Genomic DNA, 15000 nt, shown 5'->3' with positions numbered 1-15000 from the left:
GTCGGCCTCCCATCTTCCAGGAACCAGCCTGGAGCTTCCAGCGGTCAGCCGCGCCTTGAATCCGCTCTCCAGCACCTTCCTCGGACTCATGCTCTGCCAAAGTCGGCCTCCCATCTTCCAGGAACCAGCCTGGAGCTTCCAGCGGTCAGCCGCGCCTTGAATCCGCTCTCCAGCACCTATCTCGGACACACTCTCCTCCAGGCCGGCCTCACATCTTCAAAGAACCAGCCTGGAGCTCCTAGCGGACAGCCGAGCCTTGAATCCGCTCTCCAGCACCTTCCTCGGACTCATGCTCTGCCAAAGTCGGCCTCCCATCTTCCAGGAACCAGCCTGGAGCTTCCAGCGGTCAGCCGCGCCTTGAATCCGCTCTCCAGCACCTTCCTCGGACTCATGCTCTGCCAAAGTCGGCCTCCCATCTTCCAGGAACCAGCCTGGAGCTTCCAGCGGTCAGCCGCGCCTTGAATCCGCTCTCCAGCACCTATCTCGGACACACTCTCCTCCAGGCCGGCCTCACATCTTCAAAGAACCAGCCTGGAGCTTCCAGCGGTCAGCCGCACCTTGAATCCGCTCTCCAGCACCTTCCTCGGACTCATGCTCTGCCAAAGTCGGCCTCACATCTTCCAGGAACCAGCCTGGAGCTTCTAGCGGTCAGCCGCACCTTGAATCCGCTCTCAAGCACCTTCCTCGGACTCATGCTCTGCCAAAGTCGGCCTCACATCTTCCAGGAACCAGCCTGGAGCTTCCAGCGGTCAGCCGCACCTTGAATCCGCTCTCCAGCACCTATCTCGGACTCATTCTCCTCCAGGCCGGCCTCACATCTTCAAAGAACCAGCCTGGAGCTTCCAGCGGTCAGCCGCACCTTGAATCCGCTCTCCAGCACCTTCCTCGGACTCATGCTCTGCCAAAGTCGGCCTCACATCTTCCAGGAACCAGCCTGGAGCTTCTAGCGGTCAGCCGCACCTTGAATCCGCTCTCAAGCACCTTCCTCGGACTCATGCTCTGCCAAAGTCGGCCTCACATCTTCCAGGAACCAGCCTGGAGCTTCCAGCGGTCAGCCGCACCTTGAATCCGCTCTCCAGCACCTATCTCGGACTCATTCTCCTCCAGGCCGGCCTCACATCTTCAAAGAACCAGCCTGGAGCTTCCAGCGGTCAGCCGCACCTTGAATCCGCTCTCCAGCACCTTCCTCGGACTCATGCTCTGCCAAAGTCGGCCTCACATCTTCCAGGAACCAGCCTGGAGCTTCTAGCGGTCAGCCGCACCTTGAATCCGCTCTCAAGCACCTTCCTCGGACTCATGCTCTGCCAAAGTCGGCCTCACATCTTCCAGGAACCAGCCTGGAGCTTCCAGCGGTCAGCCGCACCTTGAATCCGCTCTCCAGCACCTATCTCGGACTCATTCTCCTCCAGGCCGGCCTCACATCTTCAAAGAACCAGCCTGGAGCTTCCAGCGGTCAGCCGCACCTTGAATCCGCTCTCCAGCACCTTCCTCGGACTCATGCTCTGCCAAAGTCGGCCTCACATCTTCCAGGAACCAGCCTGGAGCTTCTAGCGGTCAGCCGCACCTTGAATCCGCTCTCAAGCACCTTCCTCGGACTCATGCTCTGCCAAAGTCGGCCTCACATCTTCCAGGAACCAGCCTGGAGCTTCCAGCGGTCAGCCGCACCTTGAATCCGCTCTCCAGCACCTATCTCGGACTCATTCTCCTCCAGGCCGGCCTCACATCTTCAAAGAACCAGCCTGGAGCTTCCAGCGGTCAGCCGCACCTTGAATCCGCTCTCCAGCACCTTCCTCGGACTCATGCTCTGCCAAAGTCGGCCTCACATCTTCCAGGAACCAGCCTGGAGCTTCTAGCGGTCAGCCGCACCTTGAATCCGCTCTCAAGCACCTTCCTCGGACTCATGCTCTGCCAAAGTCGGCCTCACATCTTCCAGGAACCAGCCTGGAGCTTCCAGCGGTCAGCCGCACCTTGAATCCGCTCTCCAGCACCTATCTCGGACTCATTCTCCTCCAGGCCGGCCTCACATCTTCAAAGAACCAGCCTGGAGCTTCCAGCGGTCAGCCGCACCTTGAATCCGCTCTCCAGCACCTTCCTCGGACTCATGCTCTGCCAAAGTCGGCCTCACATCTTCCAGGAACCAGCCTGGAGCTTCTAGCGGTCAGCCGCACCTTGAATCCGCTCTCAAGCACCTTCCTCGGACTCATGCTCTGCCAAAGTCGGCCTCACATCTTCCAGGAACCAGCCTGGAGCTTCCAGCGGTCAGCCGCACCTTGAATCCGCTCTCCAGCACCTATCTCGGACTCATTCTCCTCCAGGCCGGCCTCACATCTTCAAAGAACCAGCCTGGAGCTTCCAGCGGTCAGCCGCACCTTGAATCCGCTCTCCAGCACCTTCCTCGGACTCATGCTCTGCCAAAGTCGGCCTCACATCTTCCAGGAACCAGCCTGGAGCTTCTAGCGGTCAGCCGCACCTTGAATCCGCTCTCAAGCACCTTCCTCGGACTCATGCTCTGCCAAAGTCGGCCTCACATCTTCCAGGAACCAGCCTGGAGCTTCCAGCGGTCAGCCGCACCTTGAATCCGCTCTCCAGCACCTATCTCGGACTCATTCTCCTCCAGGCCGGCCTCACATCTTCAAAGAACCAGCCTGGAGCTTCCAGCGGTCAGCCGCACCTTGAATCCGCTCTCCAGCACCTTCCTCGGACTCATGCTCTGCCAAAGTCGGCCTCACATCTTCCAGGAACCAGCCTGGAGCTTCTAGCGGTCAGCCGCACCTTGAATCCGCTCTCAAGCACCTTCCTCGGACTCATGCTCTGCCAAAGTCGGCCTCACATCTTCCAGGAACCAGCCTGGAGCTTCCAGCGGTCAGCCGCACCTTGAATCCGCTCTCCAGCACCTATCTCGGACTCATTCTCCTCCAGGCCGGCCTCACATCTTCAAAGAACCAGCCTGGAGCTTCCAGCGGTCAGCCGCACCTTGAATCCGCTCTCCAGCACCTTCCTCGGACTCATGCTCTGCCAAAGTCGGCCTCACATCTTCCAGGAACCAGCCTGGAGCTTCTAGCGGTCAGCCGCACCTTGAATCCGCTCTCAAGCACCTTCCTCGGACTCATGCTCTGCCAAAGTCGGCCTCACATCTTCCAGGAACCAGCCTGGAGCTTCCAGCGGTCAGCCGCACCTTGAATCCGCTCTCCAGCACCTATCTCGGACTCATTCTCCTCCAGGCCGGCCTCACATCTTCAAAGAACCAGCCTGGAGCTTCCAGCGGTCAGCCGCACCTTGAATCCGCTCTCAAGCACCTTCCTCGGACTCATGCTCCTCCAGGCCGGCCTCACATCTTCAAAGAACCAGCCTGGAGCTTCCAGCGGTCAGCCGCACCTTGAATCCGCTCTCCAGCACCTATCTCGGACTCATTCTCCTCCAGGCCGGCCTCACATCTTCAAAGAACCAGCCTGGAGCTTCCAGCGGTCAGCCGCACCTTGAATCCGCTCTCAAGCACCTTCCTCGGACTCATGCTCCTCCAGGCCGGCCTCACATCTTCAAAGAACCAGCCTGGAGCTTCCAGCGGTCAGCCGCACCTTGAATCCGCTCTCCAGCACCTATCTCGGACTCATTCTCCTCCAGGCCGGCCTCACATCTTCAAAGAACCAGCCTGGAGCTTCCAGCGGTCAGCCGCGCCTTGAATCCGCTCTCCTGCACCCATCCTCGGACACACGTTCTTGCCTTTGGACCCCTCCTCCAGGAGCCAGGCTGGAGCTTTTGCCCCCTTCCTCCATCATTTCAGGCCGTGGAAAGTGTCATCTTTCGGATTATCAATTCACCGTCCCAGTCTGGTACTCAGATATTTTTCCGAAAACTGGGTTTCTGAAATCGTGCAGATGGTGTTTTCGTCGTCTGCTAATAACCTCGTCGTGTGGGAGAATAGGGGCGGGCCTTGGGCTGACTCGGCCCATCGTCCCCTTTTCCCGTTCTCTGACAGAAATTTTTTCCAACTTTATCACCCCTGGTACTATAAACTTTTTCACCTCTGGTACTATGTGGCACTTAGAAAATTTTCTGAACCGGGATTCTCACCCCTGGTACTTTTTGGCACTCAGAAAATATTTCTCAACCGGGCTTCATGCCCCTGGTACTTTTTGACACTTTGACGTTTTTCTGAACCGGGCTTCATGCCCCTGGTACTTTTTGACACTTTGACGTTTTTCTGAACCGGGCTTCATGCCCCTGGTACTTTTTGACACTTTGACGTTTTTCTGAACTGGGCTTCATGCCCCTGGTACTTTTTGACACTTTGACGTTTTTCTGAACCGGGCTTCATGCCCCTGGTACTTTTTGACACTTTGACGTTTTTCTGAACCGGGCTTCATGCCCCTGGTACTTTTTGACACTTTGACGTTTTTCTGAACCGGGCTTCATGCCCCTGGTACTTTTTGACACTTTGACGTTTTTCTGAACCGGGCTTCATGCCCCTGGTACTTTTTGACACTTTGACGTTTTTCTGAACCGGGCTTCATGCCCCTGGTACTTTTTGACACTTTGGCGTTTTTCTGAACCGGGATAAAGGTCATTTAAAGAGGTGTGTGCATGGTTCCTACTAAGGAGTCTGAACTTGTTCTGGCCCAAGGAAATCACTTTTTAACAAAAATCCGTATTTGGTCTTAACTCGGGAAAAGAAGGCGATTCCTGTGTTTTGATCTCAAAAGAGGCCATTTATCCGGGTTTGTGCAGGTTTATGCATGGAACTTACTTAGAATGGATATATCTCTATGTATATATGAAGGACTAAGGAGTCTGAACTTGTTCTGGCCCAAGGAAATCACTTTTTAACAAAAATCCGTATTTCGTCTTAACTCGGGAAAAGAAGGCGATTCCTGTGTTTTGATCCCAAAAGAGGCCATTTATCCGGGTTTGTGCAGGTTTATGCATGGAACTTACTTAGAATGGATATATCTCTATGTATATATGAAGGACTAAGGAGTCTGAACTTGTTCTGGCCCAAGGAAATCACTTTTTAACAAAAATCCGTATTTCGTCTTAACTCGGGAAAAGAAGGCGATTCCTGTGTTTTGATCTCAAAAGAGGCCATTTATCCGGGTTTGTGCAGGTTTATGCATGGAACTTACTTAGAATGGATATATCTCTATGTATATATGAAGGACTAAGGAGTCTGAACTTGTTCTGGCCCAAGGAAATCACTTTTTAACAAAAATCCGTATTTCGTCTTAACTCGGGAAAAGAAGGCGATTCCTGTGTTTTGATCCCAAAAGAGGCCATTTATCCGGGTTTGTGCAGGTTTATGCATGGAACTTACTTAGAATGGATATATATGTATGTATATATGAAGGACTAAGGAGTCTGAACTTGTTCTGGCCCAAGGAAATCACTTTTTAACAAAAATCCGTATTTCGTCTTAACTCGGGAAAAGAAGGCGATTCCTGTGTTTTGATCCCAAAAGAGGCCATTTATCCGGGTTTGTGCAGGTTTATGCATGGAACTTACTTAGAATGGATATATCTCTATGTATATATGAAGGACTAAGGAGTCTGAACTTGTTCTGGCCCAAGGAAATCATTTTTTAACAAAAATCCGTATTTCGTCTTAACTCGGGAAAAGAAGGCGATTCCTGTGTTTCTTTCAGAAAAGGTCCTTTTTTTGAACTGGGATTCATGCCCAACATCCAGGCTCTCGTGCCCTGCCCACAGACACACATCCAGGCCGAGTTTCAGCACCTCTGCATGGACAGCATTCATGGCTGCTTTCCTCTCCCAACAGCCAGTCTCTCATGCCCTGCCCACAGACACACATCCAGGCCGAGTTTCAGCACCTCTCCTCGGTCCAGTATTCATGGCTGCCGTCCTCTCCCAACAGCCAGTCTCTCATGCCCGGCCCAGAGACACACATCCAGGCCGAGTTTCAGCACCTCTCTTCGGTCAGGCAATCATCCCTGCTCCCCTCTCATAACGTCCAGGCACTCATGCCCTGCGCACAGACAAACAGAACCCAGGCCGAGTTTCAGCACCTCTGCTCGGACAGCATTCACGGCTTTTGTCCTCTCACAGCATCCAGTCTCTCATGCCCTGCGCAATGACACACATCCAGGCCTAGTTTCAGCACCTCTCCTCGGTCAGGAATTCATCCCTGCTCCCCTCTCAGAACATCCAGGCACTCATGCCCTGCGCAATGACACATCCAGGCCGAGTTTCAGCACCTCTCCTCGGTCAGGAATTCATCCCTGCTCCCCTCTCATAACGTCCAGGCACAGACACAGATCCAGGCCGAGTTTCAGCACCTCTCCTCGGTCCAGCATTCATCCCTGCTCCACTCTCATAGCATCCAGGCACTCATGCCCTGCGCACAGACACACATCCTGGCCGAGTTTCAGCACCTCTCCTCGGTCCAGCATTCATCCCTGCTCCACTCTCATAGCATCCAGGCACTCATGCCCTGCGCACAGACACACATCCAGGCCGAGTTTCAGCACCTCTGCTCGGTCCAGCATTCATCCCTGCTCCACTCTCATAGCATCCAGGCACTCATGCCCTGCGCAATGACACATCCAGGCCGAGTTTCAGCACCTCTCCTCGGTCAGGCATTCATCCCTGCTCCCCTCTCACAGCATCCAGGCACTCATGCCCTGCGCACAGACACACACCCAGGCCGAGTTTCAGCACCTCTCCTCGGTCCAGCATTCATCCCTGCTCCCCTCTCAGAACATCCAGGCACTCATGCCCTGCGCAATGACACATCCAGGCCGAGTTTCAGCACCTCTCCTCGGTCCGGCATTCATCCCTGCTCCACTCTCATAGCATCCAGGCACTCATGCCCTGCGCAATGACACATCCAGGCCGAGTTTCAGCACCTCTCCTCGGTCAGGCATTCATCCCTGCTCCCCTCTCAGAACATCCAGGCACTCATGCCCTGCGCACAGACACACATCCTGGCCGAGTTTCAGCACCTCTCCTCGGTCCAGCATTCATCCCTGCTCCACTCTCATAGCATCCAGGCACTCATGCCCTGCGCACAGACACACATCCAGGCCGAGTTTCAGCACCTCTGCTCGGTCCAGCATTCATCCCTGCTCCACTCTCATAGCATCCAGGCACTCATGCCCTGCGCAATGACACATCCAGGCCGAGTTTCAGCACCTCTCCTCGGTCAGGCATTCATCCCTGCTCCCCTCTCACAGCATCCAGGCACTCATGCCCTGCGCACAGTCACACACCCAGGCCGAGTTTCAGCACCTCTCCTCGGTCCAGCATTCATCCCTGCTCCCCTCTCACAGCATCCAGGCACTCATGCCCTGCGCACAGACACACATCCAGGCCGAGTTTCAGCACCTCTCCTCGGTCCAGCATTCATCCCTGCTCCCCTCTCAGAACATCCAGGCACTCATGCCCTGCGCAACGACATCACTCCGCAAAGGAAAGCTTTTGCGGTGTTTCTTTCTCAAAAAAGGCAATTTAAAGAGGTTTAAGCATGGAACCTACTCAGAATGAACATAGACATAACGGACTAAGGAGTCTGAACTTGGTTTGGCCCAAGGAAATCATTTTTTAACAAAAATCCGTATTTCGTCTTAACTCGGGAAAAGAAGGCGATTCCTGGGTTTCTCTCTCAAAAAAGGCCATTTAAAGAGGTTTGTGCATGGAACCTACTCAGAATGAACATAGACATAACGGACTAAGGAGTCTGAACTTGGTTTGGCCCAAGGAAATCATTTTTTAACAAAAATCCGTATTTGGTCTTAACTCGGGAAAAGAAGGCGATTCCTGGGTTTCTTTGTCAAAAAAAGGCCATTTAAAGAGGTTTTGTGCATGGAACCTACTCGGAATGGCTATATATGAAGGACTAAAGAGTCTGAACTTGGTTTGGCCCAAGGAAATCTTTTTTTTTTTACAAAAATCCGTATTTCGTCTTAACTCGGGAAAAGAAGGCGATTCCTGGGTTTCTTTCTCAAACAAGCCGACCCCGGGTTAGGGTTAAGGAGAACCGGGCTCCAGCCCCTCCGGCCGGGTTAGGGTTAGGTTTGGGGCTGGGGCTGGGGTTAGGGTTAAGGAGAACCGGGCTCCATGCCCTCCAGCCGGGTTAGGGTTAGAGCTGGGGTTAGGGTTAAGGAGAACCGGGCTCCAGGCCCTAGGGCCGGTTTGGGGCTGGGGCTGGGGTTAGGGCTAGAGCTGGGGTTAGGGTTAGGGTTGGGGCTGGGGTTAGGGTTAAGGAGAACCGGGCTCCATGCCCTCCAGCCGGGTTAGGGTTAGAGCTGGGGTTAGGGTTGAGGAGAACCGGGCTCCAGGCCCTAGGGCCGGTTTGGGGCTGGGGCTGGGGTTAGGGCTGGAGCTGGGGTTAGGGTTAGGGTTGGGGCTGGGGTTAGGGTTAGGGTTGGGGCTGGGGTTAGGGTTAAGGAGAACCGGGCTCCAGCCCCTCCGGCAGGATCAGGGTTGGGGCTGGGGCTGGGGTTAGGGTTAGGGTTGGAGCTGGGGTTAGGGTTAGGGTTGGGGCTGGGGCTGGGGCTAGGGTTAGGGTTAGGGTTAGGGTTAGGGTTGGGGTTGGGGTTGGGGTTAGGGTTAGGGTTGGGGCTGGGGTTAGGGCTGGAGGCAGGGTTTAGGTTGGGTTAGGGTAAGGGCTGGGGCTAGAGTCAGGGCTGGGGCCGGGGCTAGGGCTAGGGTTAAGGAGAACCAGGCTCCAGGCCCTCCATCCACACCTGTGTACCCACACTTAAGCACCCCTCCCCGGCCTAGCCACCCAACCCGCAGCCCCTGGAGCTCCACGCCCCTGGTACTGTAAGACACTTTGAAAAAAAAAAAGGAAAAAGAAAAAGAACCAGGCTCCAGGCCCTCCATCCACACCTGTGTACCCACACTTAAGCACCCCTCCCCGGCCTAGCCACCCAACCCGCAGCCCCTGGAGCTCCACGCCCCTGGTACTGTAAGACACTTTGAAAAAAAAAAAGGAAAAAGAAAAAGAACCAGGCTCCAGGCCCTCCATCCACACCTGTGTACCCACACTTAAGCACCCCTCCCCGGCCTAGCCACCCAACCCGCAGCCCCTGGAGCTCCACGCCCCTGGTACTGTAAGACACTTTGAAAAAAAAAAAGGAAAAAGAAAAAGAACCAGGCTCCAGGCCCTCCATCCACACCTGTGTACCCACACTTAAGCACCCCTCCCCGGCCTAGCCACCCAACCCGCAGCCCCTGGAGCTCCACGCCCCTGGTACTGTAAGACACTTTGAAAAAAAAAAAGGAAAAAGAAAAAGAACCAGGCTCCAGGCCCTCCATCCACACCTGTGTACCCACACTTAAGCACCCCTCCCCGGCCTAGCCACCCAACCCGCAGCCCCTGGAGCTCCACGCCCCTGGTACTGTAAGACACTTTGAAAAAAAAAAAGGAAAAAGAAAAAGAACCAGGCTCCAGGCCCTCCATCCACACCTGTGTACCCACACTTAAGCACCCCTCCCCGGCCTAGCCACCCAACCCGCAGCCCCTGGAGCTCCACGCCCCTGGTACTGTAAGACACTTTGAAAAAAAAAAAGGAAAAAGAAAAAGAACCAGGCTCCAGGCCCTCCATCCACACCTGTGTACCCACACTTAAGCACCCCTCCCCGGCCTAGCCACCCAACCCGCAGCCCCTGGAGCTCCACGCCCCTGGTACTGTAAGACACTTTGAAAAAAAAAAAGGAAAAAGAAAAAGAACCAGGCTCCAGGCCCTCCATCCACACCTGTGTACCCACACTTAAGCACCCCTCCCCGGCCTAGCCACCCAACCCGCAGCCCCTGGAGCTCCACGCCCCTGGTACTGTAAGACACTTTGAAAAAAAAAAAGGAAAAAGAAAAAGAACCAGGCTCCAGGCCCTCCATCCACACCTGTGTACCCACACTTAAGCACCCCTCCCCGGCCTAGCCACCCAACCCGCAGCCCCTGGAGCTCCACGCCCCTGGTACTGTAAGACACTTTGAAAAAAAAAAAGGAAAAAGAAAAAGAACCAGGCTCCAGGCCCTCCATCCACACCTGTGTACCCACACTTAAGCACCCCTCCCCGGCCTAGCCACCCAACCCGCAGCCCCTGGAGCTCCACGCCCCTGGTACTATAAACTTTTTCACCTCTGGTACTATGTGGCACTTAGAAAATTTTCTGAACCGGGATTCTCACCCCTGGTACTTTTTGGCACTCAGAAAATATTTCTCAACCGGGCTTCATGCCCCTGGTACTTTTTGACACTTTGACGTTTTTCTGAACCGGGCTTCATGCCCCTGGTACTTTTTGACACTTTGACGTTTTTCTGAACCGGGCTTCATGCCCCTGGTACTTTTTGACACTTTGACGTTTTTCTGAACTGGGCTTCATGCCCCTGGTACTTTTTGACACTTTGACGTTTTTCTGAACCGGGCTTCATGCCCCTGGTACTTTTTGACACTTTGACGTTTTTCTGAACCGGGCTTCATGCCCCTGGTACTTTTTGACACTTTGACGTTTTTCTGAACCGGGCTTCATGCCCCTGGTACTTTTTGACACTTTGACGTTTTTCTGAACCGGGCTTCATGCCCCTGGTACTTTTTGACACTTTGACGTTTTTCTGAACCGGGCTTCATGCCCCTGGTACTTTTTGACACTTTGGCGTTTTTCTGAACCGGGATAAAGGTCATTTAAAGAGGTGTGTGCATGGTTCCTACTAAGGAGTCTGAACTTGTTCTGGCCCAAGGAAATCACTTTTTAACAAAAATCCGTATTTGGTCTTAACTCGGGAAAAGAAGGCGATTCCTGTGTTTTGATCTCAAAAGAGGCCATTTATCCGGGTTTGTGCAGGTTTATGCATGGAACTTACTTAGAATGGATATATCTCTATGTATATATGAAGGACTAAGGAGTCTGAACTTGTTCTGGCCCAAGGAAATCACTTTTTAACAAAAATCCGTATTTCGTCTTAACTCGGGAAAAGAAGGCGATTCCTGTGTTTTGATCCCAAAAGAGGCCATTTATCCGGGTTTGTGCAGGTTTATGCATGGAACTTACTTAGAATGGATATATCTCTATGTATATATGAAGGACTAAGGAGTCTGAACTTGTTCTGGCCCAAGGAAATCACTTTTTAACAAAAATCCGTATTTCGTCTTAACTCGGGAAAAGAAGGCGATTCCTGTGTTTTGATCTCAAAAGAGGCCATTTATCCGGGTTTGTGCAGGTTTATGCATGGAACTTACTTAGAATGGATATATCTCTATGTATATATGAAGGACTAAGGAGTCTGAACTTGTTCTGGCCCAAGGAAATCACTTTTTAACAAAAATCCGTATTTCGTCTTAACTCGGGAAAAGAAGGCGATTCCTGTGTTTTGATCCCAAAAGAGGCCATTTATCCGGGTTTGTGCAGGTTTATGCATGGAACTTACTTAGAATGGATATATATGTATGTATATATGAAGGACTAAGGAGTCTGAACTTGTTCTGGCCCAAGGAAATCACTTTTTAACAAAAATCCGTATTTCGTCTTAACTCGGGAAAAGAAGGCGATTCCTGTGTTTTGATCCCAAAAGAGGCCATTTATCCGGGTTTGTGCAGGTTTATGCATGGAACTTACTTAGAATGGATATATCTCTATGTATATATGAAGGACTAAGGAGTCTGAACTTGTTCTGGCCCAAGGAAATCATTTTTTAACAAAAATCCGTATTTCGTCTTAACTCGGGAAAAGAAGGCGATTCCTGTGTTTCTTTCAGAAAAGGTCCTTTTTTTGAACTGGGATTCATGCCCAACATCCAGGCTCTCGTGCCCTGCCCACAGACACACATCCAGGCCGAGTTTCAGCACCTCTGCATGGACAGCATTCATGGCTGCTTTCCTCTCCCAACAGCCAGTCTCTCATGCCCTGCCCACAGACACACATCCAGGCCGAGTTTCAGCACCTCTCCTCGGTCCAGTATTCATGGCTGCCGTCCTCTCCCAACAGCCAGTCTCTCATGCCCGGCCCAGAGACACACATCCAGGCCGAGTTTCAGCACCTCTCTTCGGTCAGGCAATCATCCCTGCTCCCCTCTCATAACGTCCAGGCACTCATGCCCTGCGCACAGACAAACAGAACCCAGGCCGAGTTTCAGCACCTCTGCTCGGACAGCATTCACGGCTTTTGTCCTCTCACAGCATCCAGTCTCTCATGCCCTGCGCAATGACACACATCCAGGCCTAGTTTCAGCACCTCTCCTCGGTCAGGAATTCATCCCTGCTCCCCTCTCAGAACATCCAGGCACTCATGCCCTGCGCAATGACACATCCAGGCCGAGTTTCAGCACCTCTCCTCGGTCAGGAATTCATCCCTGCTCCCCTCTCATAACGTCCAGGCACAGACACAGATCCAGGCCGAGTTTCAGCACCTCTCCTCGGTCCAGCATTCATCCCTGCTCCACTCTCATAGCATCCAGGCACTCATGCCCTGCGCACAGACACACATCCTGGCCGAGTTTCAGCACCTCTCCTCGGTCCAGCATTCATCCCTGCTCCACTCTCATAGCATCCAGGCACTCATGCCCTGCGCACAGACACACATCCAGGCCGAGTTTCAGCACCTCTGCTCGGTCCAGCATTCATCCCTGCTCCACTCTCATAGCATCCAGGCACTCATGCCCTGCGCAATGACACATCCAGGCCGAGTTTCAGCACCTCTCCTCGGTCAGGCATTCATCCCTGCTCCCCTCTCACAGCATCCAGGCACTCATGCCCTGCGCACAGACACACACCCAGGCCGAGTTTCAGCACCTCTCCTCGGTCCAGCATTCATCCCTGCTCCCCTCTCAGAACATCCAGGCACTCATGCCCTGCGCAATGACACATCCAGGCCGAGTTTCAGCACCTCTCCTCGGTCCGGCATTCATCCCTGCTCCACTCTCATAGCATCCAGGCACTCATGCCCTGCGCAATGACACATCCAGGCCGAGTTTCAGCACCTCTCCTCGGTCAGGCATTCATCCCTGCTCCCCTCTCAGAACATCCAGGCACTCATGCCCTGCGCACAGACACACATCCTGGCCGAGTTTCAGCACCTCTCCTCGGTCCAGCATTCATCCCTGCTCCACTCTCATAGCATCCAGGCACTCATGCCCTGCGCACAGACACACATCCAGGCCGAGTTTCAGCACCTCTGCTCGGTCCAGCATTCATCCCTGCTCCACTCTCATAGCATCCAGGCACTCATGCCCTGCGCAATGACACATCCAGGCCGAGTTTCAGCACCTCTCCTCGGTCAGGCATTCATCCCTGCTCCCCTCTCACAGCATCCAGGCACTCATGCCCTGCGCACAGTCACACACCCAGGCCGAGTTTCAGCACCTCTCCTCGGTCCAGCATTCATCCCTGCTCCCCTCTCACAGCATCCAGGCACTCATGCCCTGCGCACAGACACACATCCAGGCCGAGTTTCAGCACCTCTCCTCGGTCCAGCATTCATCCCTGCTCCCCTCTCAGAACATCCAGGCACTCATGCCCTGCGCAACGACATCACTCCGCAAAGGAAAGCTTTTGCGGTGTTTCTTTCTCAAAAAAGGCAATTTAAAGAGGTTTAAGCATGGAACCTACTCAGAATGAACATAGACATAACGGACTAAGGAGTCTGAACTTGGTTTGGCCCAAGGAAATCATTTTTTAACAAAAATCCGTATTTCGTCTTAACTCGGGAAAAGAAGGCGATTCCTGGGTTTCTCTCTCAAAAAAGGCCATTTAAAGAGGTTTGTGCATGGAACCTACTCAGAATGAACATAGACATAACGGACTAAGGAGTCTGAACTTGGTTTGGCCCAAGGAAATCATTTTTTAACAAAAATCCGTATTTGGTCTTAACTCGGGAAAAGAAGGCGATTCCTGGGTTTCTTTGTCAAAAAAAGGCCATTTAAAGAGGTTTTGTGCATGGAACCTACTCGGAATGGCTATATATGAAGGACTAAAGAGTCTGAACTTGGTTTGGCCCAAGGAAATCTTTTTTTTTTTACAAAAATCCGTATTTCGTCTTAACTCGGGAAAAGAAGGCGATTCCTGGGTTTCTTTCTCAAACAAGCCGACCCCGGGTTAGGGTTAAGGAGAACCGGGCTCCAGCCCCTCCGGCCGGGTTAGGGTTAGGTTTGGGGCTGGGGCTGGGGTTAGGGTTAAGGAGAACCGGGCTCCATGCCCTCCAGCCGGGTTAGGGTTAGAGCTGGGGTTAGGGTTAAGGAGAACCGGGCTCCAGGCCCTAGGGCCGGTTTGGGGCTGGGGCTGGGGTTAGGGCTAGAGCTGGGGTTAGGGTTAGGGTTGGGGCTGGGGTTAGGGTTAAGGAGAACCGGGCTCCATGCCCTCCAGCCGGGTTAGGGTTAGAGCTGGGGTTAGGGTTGAGGAGAACCGGGCTCCAGGCCCTAGGGCCGGTTTGGGGCTGGGGCTGGGGTTAGGGCTGGAGCTGGGGTTAGGGTTAGGGTTGGGGCTGGGGTTAGGGTTAGGGTTGGGGCTGGGGTTAGGGTTAAGGAGAACCGGGCTCCAGCCCCTCCGGCAGGATCAGGGTTGGGGCTGGGGCTGGGGTTAGGGTTAGGGTTGGAGCTGGGGTTAGGGTTAGGGTTGGGGCTGGGGCTGGGGCTAGGGTTAGGGTTAGGGTTAGGGTTAGGGTTGGGGTTGGGGTTGGGGTTAGGGTTAGGGTTGGGGCTGGGGTTAGGGCTGGAGGCAGGGTTTAGGTTGGGTTAGGGTAAGGGCTGGGGCTAGAGTCAGGGCTGGGGCCGGGGCTAGGGCTAGGGTTAAGGAGAACCAGGCTCCAGGCCCTCCATCCACACCTGTGTACCCACACTTAAGCACCCCTCCCCGGCCTAGCCACCCAACCCGCAGCCCCTGGAGCTCCACGCCCCTGGTACTGTAAGACACTTTGAAAAAAAAAAAGGAAAAAGAAAAAGAACCAGGCTCCAGGCCCTCCATCCACACCTGTGTACCCACACTTAAGCACCCCTCCCCGGCCTAGCCACCCAACCCGCAGCCCCTGGAGCTCCACGCCCCTGGTACTGTAAGACACT

This window comes from Odontesthes bonariensis, unplaced genomic scaffold (genome assembly GCF_027942865.1).
Source record: "Odontesthes bonariensis isolate fOdoBon6 unplaced genomic scaffold, fOdoBon6.hap1 scaffold_110, whole genome shotgun sequence".
NCBI lineage: Eukaryota > Metazoa > Chordata > Actinopteri > Atheriniformes > Atherinopsidae > Odontesthes > Odontesthes bonariensis.
Note: the sequence above shows the minus strand (reverse complement) of the source record.